The 13,951-nt window shown below is 42.8% G+C and overlaps 1 protein-coding gene across 1 annotated transcript in view; it reads left to right on the top strand.

The window, feature by feature from the left end:
- Positions 1 to 114: 114 nt before the first annotated feature.
- LOC137248816 (trypsin eta-like) overlaps positions 115 to 13,951 on the top strand; it is a 193,944-nt gene continuing 180,107 nt past the window's right edge. The window contains exon 1 of the mRNA XM_067779714.1: positions 115 to 3,566. The gene's annotated coding sequence lies outside the window, so the exon portion shown is untranslated. The remainder of the gene's footprint in view (positions 3,567 to 13,951) is intronic.

Here is a 13,951-nt window from a genome sequence, read left to right as displayed (position 1 = left end):
ATAGATAATACAAGACTTGCACGTTACAGAAGTTAGCAGAACTTCCAAAAAATTAGATTAAAGTCAAGTTCAAGCTTTCGACATTTAGGTCTGGTTTTTCAGCGCCAGTTTAAACTCCAGTTAAAATTAAGTAGATCTTAACCCTGCGACTTTGGCCGCTTTAGATGTGATAAGCAGCAAAATTTGTTGTAATCCAACTAAGTGACAGCTGAAAACCCCGGCTGTAGTAACATACATACATACATACATACATTCTTAGTACTTAACTGCTCTTAAAGCAATTGGCGTATTTTCCTAAAAATTTTGTTCTTACTACATCGACATCCTATCTGCCAATTCAAAAATGATCTATCCCAGAATTTGATTACAGAAGGCTTTACCTTAGAATTTGATTAAAAAAGACCCTATATCAGAATTTGTACCATAGATGCTCTATCTCAGATAAAAATGTATTGAACTGAGTTTATCCTTTTTAAAACAAATTCTGAGACGGCGTTTTTCAACTTCATTCTGAAAAAATGCGTCCTAACAAATTAAGATGTGTTTTTCAAAGGATGCTGACATAGGGCTTTATCGACACGCCATCCAAGATAGGATAATATACCAATCAGCAGTCCAGATAATATTGTATTTCAAAAACCAGGTCTTTTGTAGACCAGTGTTGTTGGTGTATCAACATTTGCTAGCGTCAAGCAATTTATCTGAATGTCAATAATATCATATGGTTTAAAGTTTACTTATAGATGCCGGTTAGAAATTTTTGTACCAAATTAAGTTATATAATTATATGTTTGTATCTGCAAATACTCTTTTATATATGTATGCGCATATGTGTAAACGTCTGCCTTTGACCGTACCCAAAAAAAAGTTCGCCCTTCACCCATAAAGGCCAATTAAACTTCCTTAACCCCAACGCCATAGTCGTAACCATACCCATATCAATAACATCTTTAATGTGATCGATTAATGGTGCTTTAACTTAAAAATCGTGAAAATTTCTTAAAAATGACGAAAACGCAAAAAATTACAAACATATTCCACAAAAAATAAGTAGACGAAAAAGCGCGCATTTACTTCAACTGCGGCTGTTCCAGCAAATAACAGGAAAGCACCACCTTTGGGATGGTCATTGCACCTTGAATTCTTAAGGGCTTGGTCTAAAACTTGCAGCGACTGTTTATGAGTCATGGTGCAAACATCGCACACCCTCACTTTGGGCTGACCGTTTGCTTATGGTGCACATCGGTGTATCAGCTGTTTGCAGACAGTGGTCATTTAAATGCGGAGTTGTACGTCCACCACACAAAGGGTATCCACGGTATCTGATAAAGGAACTGCCATAGTGATTTCTCTTTTTGCTCTTACATCAATTAATAACAAATTAAACAGAAATGTTTTTTCCGGTTCCTCTAGGCGTATCTAAAAATAGCAACCCTAAAGATAACATAAAAGAATATTAAAGGAATAACAGCCAAACCCAACTCTGCAATCAAACTTTACATGGTGAAATCCTAAGTTTTTAATGCAGCCATAGTTCCGAAAGTCCATTTGTCTTGTTTTTTTTTTGTCAATTCGATATATTACAGGTGCTGTTAGGACTTAACGTCATATAGCTCCTTACCAATTTTCATTATTCTATTTGTATGGGAGGTGCCACTCCACCTTCTCCCTCACCCTACATTTTCTTGGGGGTGTTAAGGATTGACCTCATATAACTCCTTACAGAATTTCAATGTTCTAGCATGAATACCTTCAGAGTTATGCAGTATCAAAGATTCCATTCGTATGGCAGGTGCCACGCCCCTTTTCTTTATCGGAATAATTTTTAGCCTATGACCATACCTGGAAGGTTTCAAGTGGGTTGTGCAAATTTGGTTGTGATCGGTCGATCCGTCTAGGACGCAACCCGATCTAACCTACATACATACATAATTTGAATTTTATATGTATATACTAGCAGACCCGGCAGACGTTGTTCTGCCTTAAATTTGGCCTATCTCCATATATTTTAATAAGCTTTTTCCGTCTAAGTCTGCCCTCCCCCTTCACTTTTTCCCAATCCCTTTATTCACCCCTCTCTCCGTCTTTTTCGCTTCATATAGCTCCATCTTCGTCTCATTCTATCTCTTTCTCAGTCTCCTCTCTTTTCTCTTCTCTCAAGTTCTTCTCATTCTTCTTCATCCCTTATTGTCTGTCCCAGACGGTGGTATGTATTTTGTTCCAGTCCCAGTCCCACTCCGAGTCTCGGTCCCGGTCCTAGTCCTGGTCTACTTCCCGGAAGAAAGGATCGTAAATACTAATATAGGCAAATTTATATACCAAATTTCAGGCAAATCGAACAGGACGTATGTAAATAGGTTTGTGGGTATTATTAATTCATGTCTTTATTTCGGCTTCGCAATCATATTTATCAGTTTTACCAGGTTGATGCGACTAAGTCGAATTTCACAATGAAAATTACTTTAGAGCTCTCAACAACAGATTTCATTTGATATCCAATTTACCCACACATTCTAGGGGTATCCGGGTCCACGTTTTGGCCTATATCTCGAGACCCTAGTCACCCAGCGTTATAATATATTATGTACTAAAGCACTCATCAACAGCTTTCATTTGATATTCATATTGTATAAACACTGTCTAGGCATTCACGGCCCCACGTTTTGGCCTATATCTCGAGACCCTAGTCACCCAGCGTTATAATATATTACTCTGTAAGCACTCATCAACAGCTTTCATTTGATATCCATATACTATAAACACATGCTAGGGGTACCCGGGTTCACGTTTCGGTCTAAATCTGGAGACCCTGTACGTCGATCGCAACCAAGCCTAACATTTTAGCCTTTCTTTTTATATATATAGATTTTTATTTTTCACACTTCACTATAATATTAAAACGAAATGCAGATTTTCCTTGCTTTTGAAATTCGGCTTACAAATTGAACATGGAACAACTAAAGACTCTCCTGATTTAAAAAAATGTCATAGTACCTCTAAATCGCGGCTCCCCTCAGAAAAACCGGGCCCGGGGCCCGTATAAAAAAATTTGCAATAAAACAATATTGCGACTATAAACTGAGATATAACCTATCCTATATTTCAAGATAGATCAAACTACACGCGGGGTGCAAAACAAATTCAAAATCGATTTAGTAGTTTAGGAGTCCATCGCGGACAAACAATGTGACACATGAATTTTATATATATAAGAAGATGTAGATATTATTCAAAAGCGCTGAAAATCTTTGTATTTGTATAAAAGAAAGTCGTCTCAGGCATTTTGAAATAATTTCTGAGATATAGCGTTCTCCCAATCAACCATCGACCCGGTCTAATGTTTGTATCCATGCATGTATTACTACGTATTCCTGCTACTTCATATGTACATTCTTTCAAGGATGACATCAGTTGCGCCTTGGCATTCAATTGGTGCGTGTGACTTATAAGAGATTTTAATCGCATTCAGACTCTTTCGTTCGGCGGCTGCTGTTATCAAATGTGTTTAAAAGTCATATTAATTATATCTTGTTATATTTAAAAAAATGCTGCTTTAAATCAAGCAAGTGAGTGATATGAAAATTAAATATATGTAAACGTTTTTTGTATCTAATTGTTGAGGTGGGTGGTGTGAAAATGCTAAATTATGAGCTAAAGCATTTTTTGTTGTTGTAGTATGTAAATCATATGGCCGGTTATGACTAAACTCTTTGGCGTCAAGAGTTTTTTGTACTTGCGTATATGTATGTATATGATGTAGAATTCATATATACCTACCTACCTAAATACCACGCCATGGTAGCCACACAGCAGTTGGGTAATTGAATTTCGAATTTTTCGGCATAAGGCGACCGCCGTGGTGTGGTGGTAGCGTGCTCCGCTTACCACACCCAAAGTCTTGAGTTCAATTCGAAGACAAAGCTGCATCAAAATTTAAAAAGTTGTGTCCGAGGAACGCCTCTTAGCAGCCGTTCGGCAAAAACTCCGAGTGTATATCGGCTATGAAAAGCTTCTCCGTGAAAATGAATCTGCATTCCAGCTGTCTTTCGGAGTAGCCATAAAACATGTACACACATAGATATATATTTTATTGAGGATTGCACTGCTACCATTGGTCTATTGTGCCCTTATCTCCTTCACAGCACCTCATTCAAGCCGACTTCCTTGATGAAGCCGAGCACTCGCTTGGTTCAGGACCGATGGGTCGTGCAGTCGCTGCCTCTCTAACCAGACTTTCCACCTGTTTCTCCATGATCTTAAAGACCAGTGCTGCCTTTATTTCGAACGCCAACATTGCCTTGAGTACGGCTTGACTGTTACTGAGCATGGCGATTGAAACACAATATCAAAACCAAGAAGAATTAAACAAGGGGTGCTACAGAGTGGTGTCCTATCCCCTCTTTTGTTTAATTTCTACATATCTAAGCTACCTTCGCCACCAGAAGGAGTTACTATCGTTTCCTACGCCGATGACTGAACAATAATAGCCACAGGCCCAGGCCCACAGATCGATGAGCTTTGCAACAAAATAAACGGCTACCTCCCTGATCTCTCCAGTTTTTTCACCTAAATTCTAAACCTAAATCATCGGCGACCATATTTAAAACATGGACGTCCCAAATGTCGATCATTCTGAACATCCACGTCAATGGAACTACTCTACCGACTGTCTTACACTCCAAAATCTTGGGTGGGACGTTTGATCAGGATCTACGTTTTGGTGAGAATGCAGCCGCAATTGTACCGAAAATCTAGAGCCGTAATAAAATCCTCAAATCTCTTGCTGGCAGTACTTGGGGAAAAGATAAAGAAACGCTCATTACCACTTACAAAGCAATTGGGCAGCCGTTTGCGTGCTACGCGTCCCCGATATGGACGCCAAGCCTAAAGACTACTTACTGGAAGAAGCTATAGGCCTGCCAAAATACTGCCCTCAGAACCGCCATGGGTTTTCTTCTTATGTCCCCAGAAACCTGGGCATGCAAACAGACATCTGACTGATGAGCCAACACTGCCCAGGGGCTTAAGGAGTCATCCCCGTAAGCATTATGAGGAAATACGGCACCTGAGAACACAGTCGTATGAAGCCAAAAAACACAAGCAGGTCCCCAGTGAACTCCACAAACAGGGGTCGGACCTCTATGCCAGGAATTGCCCGGTGAATCCTGTACTCAAAGAACAATACCCTAAACTTGCAGAAGAGGAACGCACACTCCCTAGGGAAACGCGAGTCACTCTAGCGCAATTTCGATCTGGATACTGTAACAGGTTAAACTTTTACTTATCCAGAATCAACTCCGACAAAATATATGTCCTGCTTGTAACGTGTCCCCACATGACACCAACCATCTCTTCCATTGTAATGTGGAACCAACGTCTCTAACATCCCCTTCATTATTGTCCACGCCTGTTGAAACAGCAAGTTTCCTTGGACTCCCGTTAGAGAATATTGATGACAATTTGTGATCGGTCAAACCTACCATACGATCTTATGTAGACGTTGGATGCTCGTTAGTTTCGTTTCATTCCATGTAATCTTGCATCTTAATTCCAGTTTGTCACTATTCTCAAATACTACGTGCCTAGGTATATAATCTCTCGGGAGTTGAGAAATTGGGATCCTCTCTCTCAGTTCCTCCATGTTTCGGGATGATATAACTTTTCTTTTGCCCAAGTCCTCCTTTGCTCCATCGCTATGTGTAGCGGGGTTAGATTGAGGATAGCCTGTTGTTGTTGTTGTTGTTGTAGCAATGCTCGCCCCACCTAATAGCCGCGACCGATCACAAATTGTCATCAATATCCTCTAACGGGAGTCCAAGGAAACTTGCCGTTTCAACAGGGGTGGACCATAAGGAGAGGGGTGTTAGAGGCGTTGGTTCCACATTACAATTAAAGAGATGGTTGGTGTCATGTGGGGACACATTGCAAGCAGGGCATACATTTTGTATGTCGGGGTTGATTCTGGATAGGTAAGAGTTTAACCTGTTACAGTATCCAGAACGAAGTTGAGCAAGAGTGACACGCGTTTCCCTGGGGAGTATGCGTTCCTCTTCTGCGAGTTCTGGATATTTTTCTTCAAGTACTGGATTCACCGGGCAATTCCCGACATAAAGGTCCGACGCCTGTCTATGGAGTTCACCAAGGACCTGCTTGTGTTTTTCCGCTTCGTACGGCTGGGTTCTCAGGTGCCGTATTTCCTCAAAATGCTTATGGAGATGACTCCTTAGGCCCCTAGGCGGTGCTGGTTCGTCAATCAGATGTCTGCTGGGATGCCCAGGTTTCTGGGTATTCAACAGAAACTGTTTGGTCAGCATCTCATTTCTCTCCCTGATGGGGAGTATTCTCGCCTCATTATGCAGATGGTGTTCTGGGGACATAAGAAGACAGCCCGTGGCGATTCTGAGAGCAGTATTTTGGCAGGCCTGTAGTTTCTTCCAGTGGGTGGTTTTTAGGCTTGGCGACCATATGGGTGACGCGTAGCACGTAATCGGCTGGCTAATTGCTTTGTATGTGGTCAAGAGCGTTTCTTTATCTTTTCCCCAGGTACTGCCAGCAAGGGATTTGAGGATTTTATTACGGCTCTGAATTCTTGGAACAATTGCGGTTGCGTGCGCACCAAAATGTAGATCCTGATCAAACGTCACACCCAAGATTTTGGGGTGTAGGACAGTCGGTAGCGTAGTGCCATCGACGTGGATGTTCAATATGGTCGACATTTGGGGCGTCCATGTTGTAAATAAGGTCGCGGAAGATTTAGTCGGTGACAATGCCAGGTTTCGCGAGGCGAAAAAACTGGAGAGATCAGGGAGATAGCCGTTTATTTTATTGCATAGCTCATCGATCTTTGGGCCTGGGCCTGTGGCCATTATTGTGCAGTCATCGGCGTAGGAAACGATTGTGACTCCTTCCGGTGGTGAAGGTAGCTTAGATATGTAGAAATTAAACAAAAGCGGGGATAGGACACCACCCTGTGGCACCCCTTGTTTAATTCTCCTTTGTTTTGATGTTTCGTTTCTGAATTGCACCGATGCCTGCCGACCACCCAGATAATTTGCGGTCCACCTTTTAGGACATGGGGGAAGGGTGGACCCTTCCAGGTCCTGCAGTAACGAGCCATGGTTGACCGTATCAAAAGCTTTTGATAGGTCTAACGCTACGAGTACTGTTCTATGGTGGGGATATTGATTCAAACCGCAATTTATCTGGGTGCTAATGACATTTAGCGCGGAGGTAGTGCTATGGAGTTTTCTGAAGCCATGCTGATGAGGGGCTAGCTGCAAATGTGCTTGGAAATAAGGGAGCAAAATGGCTTCAAGCGTCTTTGCCACTGGCGATAGGAGAGATATCGGACGATAAGACTCACCTACGTTAGCTGGTTTCCCAGGCTTTAGTAGCGGGACCACCTTGGCCATTTTCCATTTCTCGGGTATGACAAAGGTGGAAAGAGACAGGTTGAAGACATGCGCTAAATATTTGAAACCCTCTTTCCCTAGGTTTTTAAGCATCGGCATGGCTATGCCGTCTGGGCCCACTGCTTTGGATGGTTTAGCGCGACCAATGGCGTCCTCAACCTCTCTAGCGGTGATGGTAATTGGTGACGCGCTGAGTTTGTGTTTATGTGCGTGTCTATTGGCTCTCCGTCTATCTTTGTCGACCGTAGGATGCATTATATATTGTCGGCAGAAAGCGCTCGCGCATTTTTTCGCATCCGACAGCACCTTATCGCCAAAGGCGATGGAAACTTTGTCTTTGTGCTTAGTCGGATTCGATAGGGACTTTACGGTGGACCAAAGTTTACCTACACCGGTAGAGAGGTTACAACCTCTTAGGTGCTCTTCCCATTTCGCCCGCTTGTGTTCGTCCACAAGCAGTCTGATGCGTTGGTTTATATCCCTTATTTGGGGGTCGCCTGGATCAAGCTGTCTTATAAGGTCGCGTTCCCTCGCTAAGCTTGCGGCCTCCGCCGGAAAGTGGGCCGGATTTCGGGAATTCTCCCGGCGGGAATGAAATGTGCCGAGGCGGATTCAATGACCTTACGGAAGGCACGCTCCCCTTGGCGGACATCAGTCGGGATAGGGAGGGCAGCAAAGCTGCTGTCTGTTGCAGATTTATATTCTTCCCACTTTCCTTTTTTGAAGTTTATGAAAGTGCGTTTTTCGGTGACGATGAAGTCGGCGGTACGCTCGAACGAAATAAGTATGGGCAGGTGGTCGGATGCCAATGTTACCATCGGCTGCCAGTTGACGCAGTTTACGAGTTCTGCGCTTACGATTGAGACATCTGGCGAGCTATGACAGCTTCCTACCATACGTGTGGGGGCGTCTCCGTTTATTGTGCAGAAGGTCGTTTCGTCTATTTGATCCGCCAACATCTCACCCCTACTGTCCGCCCGCAAGTTTGAATGCCATAGGTCGTGATGGGCATTGAAATCGCCTAAGATAATGCGATTGTTGCCAGTAAGTAAGGCCTCGATATTAGGGCGGTATCCACTGGGGCAACAGGTGACAGGAGGGATGTAGATGTTGATGATTTCTAGATTTGCATCGCCTGACCGGACAGATAGGCCTTGACGTTCTAAGACATTGTCACTGCGGTCGATGCCAGGATCAAATATATGATATTGCACAGAGTGGTGTATAATAAACGCGAGGCCGCCTCCATTTCCGCTCTCGCGGTCTTTCCTGTGGACATTATAACCAGAGCAGGTCTGCAATGCAGATCTTGCCGTGAGTTTAGTCTCTTGAATCGCAGCAATGCGGATGTTGTGCCGCTTCATGAAATCGACTATCTCCGTAATCTTCCCAGTTAGTCCATTACAGTTGAACTGCAGAATTCTGAAGTGCATGAGGGGTGACGCTGCCACTCTAGGGGTAAGTGAGGGGTGACTACGCCTAGGTTGTGGAAGGCCAGGACGCAATTGCTGTTGTGGCCTTGGGACTGGGCGCCCTTGGGCAAGCATTGGGGTACCCGGATGATTTGGGTTTGCGACCTGGCAACATGGCGCGATGAAACCCGTCGGGGGGTTGCCGTCGCGGAGACCAGAACATCTAGGAAAGTGGCACCACCCAAGGCAGGAGCTGCATTGAGCGGATGTCGCAAACCTATATATTCTGTGCTGGCAGACGGTGCAAACGGAGGCAGGGACTAAGAGTCTGTTTCCCTGACCTGCACGATTGCTGCCAGAAAAGAGGGGGGGAGAAGAAGACGGGGGCAGGGGCTGATGCTCAGCATTGCTACCAGCTCTACTACGAAGGTAGTAGTTATGAGTGGTATCAGCTGTTTGAGTTGTTGGCGCCGTGGGGCGCGAGCAGCAGCGGGTACTTGTTGTGGCTTGCTGAGCAGCGAAGCTGCTGGAAGGTAGTGGGGATACGCTTAGGCGTAGACTACGGGACGCCCTTGGGCGTGAGCAGCAAGGAGCCACAAAAGATTTTTAAAAGTTACGTGTGAACCCATTTGAGGATAGCCTCAAGCGCTGTTGTGGGGCATATGCGCATAGCTCCCAAAACATCCTGACAATTTGTAGGAACAATTTAAAACGACCACGAAACAAATTGGAAGATTGATCGGTCTTAATCCCTTCGGAGGTAAATCGCGTAGTCTTTTAAGTAAGTTTTTAAGTAAAGTAACTTTATTTATTTAACTTGGGTTTAAAATTTCTTCAAGTGGGCCTAAGCGAACATAACTAAATCTTAAAAAAAATTGAAAGTGTTAGTTACACAGCCACATAAAAAAGTGATGATAGATGTCAGATCACGCTCTCGCACCAGTCGGCTCTTAGTAAGGAAGACACGGATCGATATACGACTAAAAACTATCACTTCAGCAGGACTACGCAACGACTTCTGCAATTATTAGGTCTATTGCGCCTTCTTCTCTCAGAACCGAGTATAGCTGTCGGCTGCTGGCATAGATACTTAGCTTGTGTATGTGACTTTGGTGTCTGCAGTGACCTGTAAGTTTCCTTGTTAGCATTCTCAATTTAATTTAGAAGAGGTTTATAGAAGCACTGTATAGCTTTGTGTTGTATCCCCTAGAAATATCGTTGGCATTCGCAGCCATATGGTTAGGTTCCAGTGTTGGTTCTTTAAATATGCCTCTCCCCCTGAGCTCATCCTTTATTATGTGAATCCCTATTGCTATAAGGGGTTTAGGTCCTGTTGGGCTTGCAGATTTTTTCTCAGTCAAGGATATTGCCCTGAGAGCCGCCTGACTATCGTTAAGTATCGCGATGCTCGGATTTGAGTTTCAACGTTGCAGATTTATCTGTGCACACAGACTTATTGCGAATACTTCCGCCTGAAATTTTTTCGGGAGCCATCCAATGGTATGGACATTATTTTTCTTAATCCGAATGTTCCTGCTCTAGTGCCTTTAGGTATTTTCGAGCCATCTGCGTGCCATACAAGGGTATAATTTCTGTGGAAACCCTCAATGTTAGAGGTGTCCCTTGAAGCCTTATCTCCCAACTCTATTTTAAACCTCTTTTCAAACATTAATATATTGGCAATGTCCCCCCTTGGATGAGTGGGCGTTGCACTGTCAGTCTATCCATGTTGCGGGACTGAACTACTTTGACTCTGCCGCGCCATTCTTCAGCTATGTTCGCTAGAGTGCGCCGTGCTGTCTGTTCTACTATCATGGGTAGCGGGGTCTGCTTGAGCAACACTACTATCCCTGCAGTGGGGCACATGAGCATTGCTGTCATGCAAACGAAGGCCAGGTGTTGGAGTTTAAATCGACTTCTGCACTATAACTAAATTGCGCGAGATACTCAGGTAACAGCTCCATACACTATGATGACTCTCATTTTGTAAGTCCATGTTACGTTGCCTACATATTTCCATAGTAACGTGAGTTCAAAAATGAACCCCGAAATACTTTCCTTTAGTCACTCTCTACAACGATGTTCCATCCATTAAGATTGCTCGGAGAGATCTTCCTTTTGAGAAGGGAGTGATGGCTGTTTTGCTAGGATTGGTGTTTTGTTGTCCTCCGGCGCATCGTCTATCTTAATGCCTTCTGGATATCACACAGAAAGCTTTGAAATCTGTACCTTGCAAAAATTACGATGACTTTCGCGCACCCCGGCATAGGATTCCATTTCTGACAAAATTTGCAGGTGCTCGTCCCGCGTCAGGCTCCAAAGTAGGGGCGACAGGAACCCTCCCTTGGTGGTCTTGATTTGCACTGTGTCTTCAATCGAAGTTTCGGCTTTCCTTGCACGCAGGACAGCGTCTATTCATTTTAGCCTTGGTACACGCCCATCTATTAACATGCATCACCTAACTAGCTGCCTGCGGTTACTGAAGCCAGCTTGAAACACTGAGGTGCGCCAACTCCTTTGATTAATTTTTACAACACAGTGATGCCCTTCTGCTTCCAGCCGCGGTCAACAGGATTACTTTGTGGGAAAAAGCCTTTTAGATGAGTATATATAGCTTTACCAATGAAGCCGTTGGGTCTTTAATATTATTTGAACTATGTCGATACCTGAGTAAACTTCTATAGTCTATTAATAATCCAGATCTTTATTCCTATCGAGGCACTTGTATATCGATTGGCATACCATGATTCCAAAACGGTCATAGTCTGTTAGTCGAAGTATTTTCTATACCTTTTATAAGAGTTTCCTTGGCTTTATACGTGTCAGAGATGTTCTTTTCACTTTTTATTTCTTCCCACAGCCAATATACAAAATGAAACCCATCACAAACATCCAAATCGGCCACATTTTCTGACTGAAATAGATCCAAAAGCTATTGGGGGTACTCCTGTCGCTATCACGAGTGCGCCATGGCAGGTTTCAGTTCGTCTTAAGTCTTACGATGACATCGAAACATATGGGTTGTTTGAAAAAAAGTGTATTTACTCTTCAAATTCTTGGAATCTAGATTTAAAAAGCTGTATAAATATTTTGTATTTTTTATCATTAAGGGCATTGAAGTTTTAATTAGGCACTTCTAACGAAAAATTTACTCAAGGCTAAATGGGTTGAATGAAAAAGTGTTTTTTCTTCAAATTCCTGGAATCGAGATTTAAAATGCTGTATAAATATTTTGTATTTTTTATCATTAAGGGCATTGAAGTTTTAATTACGCACTTCTAACGAAAAATTTACTCAAGACTAAATGGGTTGTTTGAAAAAAAAGTGTTTTTCTTCAAATTCCTGGAATCTAGATTTAAAAAGCTGTATAAATATTTTGTATTTTTCATCATTAAGGGCATTGAAGTTTTAATTAGGCACTTCTAACCAAAAATTTACTCAAGGCTAAATGGGTTGTTTGAAAAAAAGTGTTTTTACTCTTCAAATTCCTGGAATCTAGATTTAACAAGTTGTATAAATTGTTACGGTCTGCTGCTACGGTCTACGGCTACGACCCACTTGGGAGCGTGTTCACGGGAACACACCTAGCGATGTGGAAAGGGTTGCGATGAAAAATATCGAAAAAGAAGGGAACAGACAGACCGGCCATCACTAGAAGACGGAAAAAAAAGAAAAAAAGAAGGAAGAAAAAACCACCACGAGTTTCCGAGGAAGAAAAAACTGCCTTTTTTCTTTTTGCTGGCGGTCTGAAGCGGTAGAGCACACAACCCTCGTGACCAAAAAGTGGTCAAGTGAAAAATTACAGGATACTTAAGTGCATCCACATATAGTTGGTGGAACTGACGAGCGCGTTCTCAAATACAGATAGTTCACCATCAAAATTTGGGCGGTTTATAGCAATCGTAAAACACTCCTCTACATATGTTCATCGTATTTTCGGAATTCCTCAAAGCCGTGCTTATATACATAGCCAAATTTTGAAAGGCTAAGGAGCTACATACGGGAAGTTTACATTTTAACGTTTTAACCCGAAAATTGTCTCCGAAATGAGTGAATTCAATTAAAAACGAAGTAAGCTAGCCGGTGGCCACGTTGAGACCGTTTTAACCTACTCTCAGGACGTGCTAAATTCCCGAACATCGTGAATACTAATAAATAGTAATTGGAAGGCATCGGCGTTGCCTTCTCCGCGTATGCGAGGAGCGCGGGAATGTTGGAATATTCCCAACGATTGCCACGTAATATACACGGTTCCTCAACTTAGCAATAGTGGTGTTGGCTTAGCGGTGTCATTTCCATCCACACCAACTGCAATAGCACCAACCATATCCAGTGACCCCGGCACCGTCATATGCCAAGACGCCAGACGTACCACTCCTAGAGTGACATATCAACAAACACAGCGCCATTCACCACAGCAACATATTAATGATACACAACAATTGCAACAATTACAATTGCAACAACAAACGCAAAACCATCATCTAAACGAGCTGAGCAAATATTGGGTGGTGTCCAATGGCCAAGCATTGCCCTATAACATTCTACCTAATGGCACGATAATCACACCTCATTAACGCCAGCCAGCAACATCTGAGCAACATACGCACACTCAGCAGCAACAGGTTCAGCAGCAGCAACAGCAACAACAACAGTACCAACACCAACTACAACAACAACGTTTGAAACTGGGTGAGTCCGTTCCAACTCGGTGAAATTGTATTATGTATCTATGTGAAGTGATAAAATTCGTCACTTACAGATTATCGTTTCAAATTTTTGTAATTCATTCCAAGCACGCTTAATGAATCTAAAGACCCCTTTCTGTAACTCGATTCGAACGTACGGTATATGCATTCGGACACTTTGGTGCTCTTAACTCTGTTGACCCGTCGGATAAGTGCAATGTAAAACCCGTTCTGCAATCTTGCGAATAAGAACCATTGTTCTGTAAAGCTTGTGAAAGGTCAATACAGTCAAGAAATAGAAAACCAAAATTATGAAAGTGTGAGTTCTGCAGATAATATTATTCCAGTCGAGTCACAGAATAGTGTCACTAGTATATATATAATACCTTACATATTTGAATGTGTCACTCGGAACCATAAATTTTTTTATACTTACCTG

The sequence above is a fragment of the Eurosta solidaginis genome, chromosome 4 (assembly GCF_040869045.1).
Source record: "Eurosta solidaginis isolate ZX-2024a chromosome 4, ASM4086904v1, whole genome shotgun sequence".
Taxonomy (NCBI): Eukaryota; Metazoa; Arthropoda; class Insecta; order Diptera; family Tephritidae; genus Eurosta; species Eurosta solidaginis.
The sequence above is the reverse complement of the archived record's forward strand: the minus strand, read 5'-3'. Positions and strand labels throughout refer to the sequence as shown.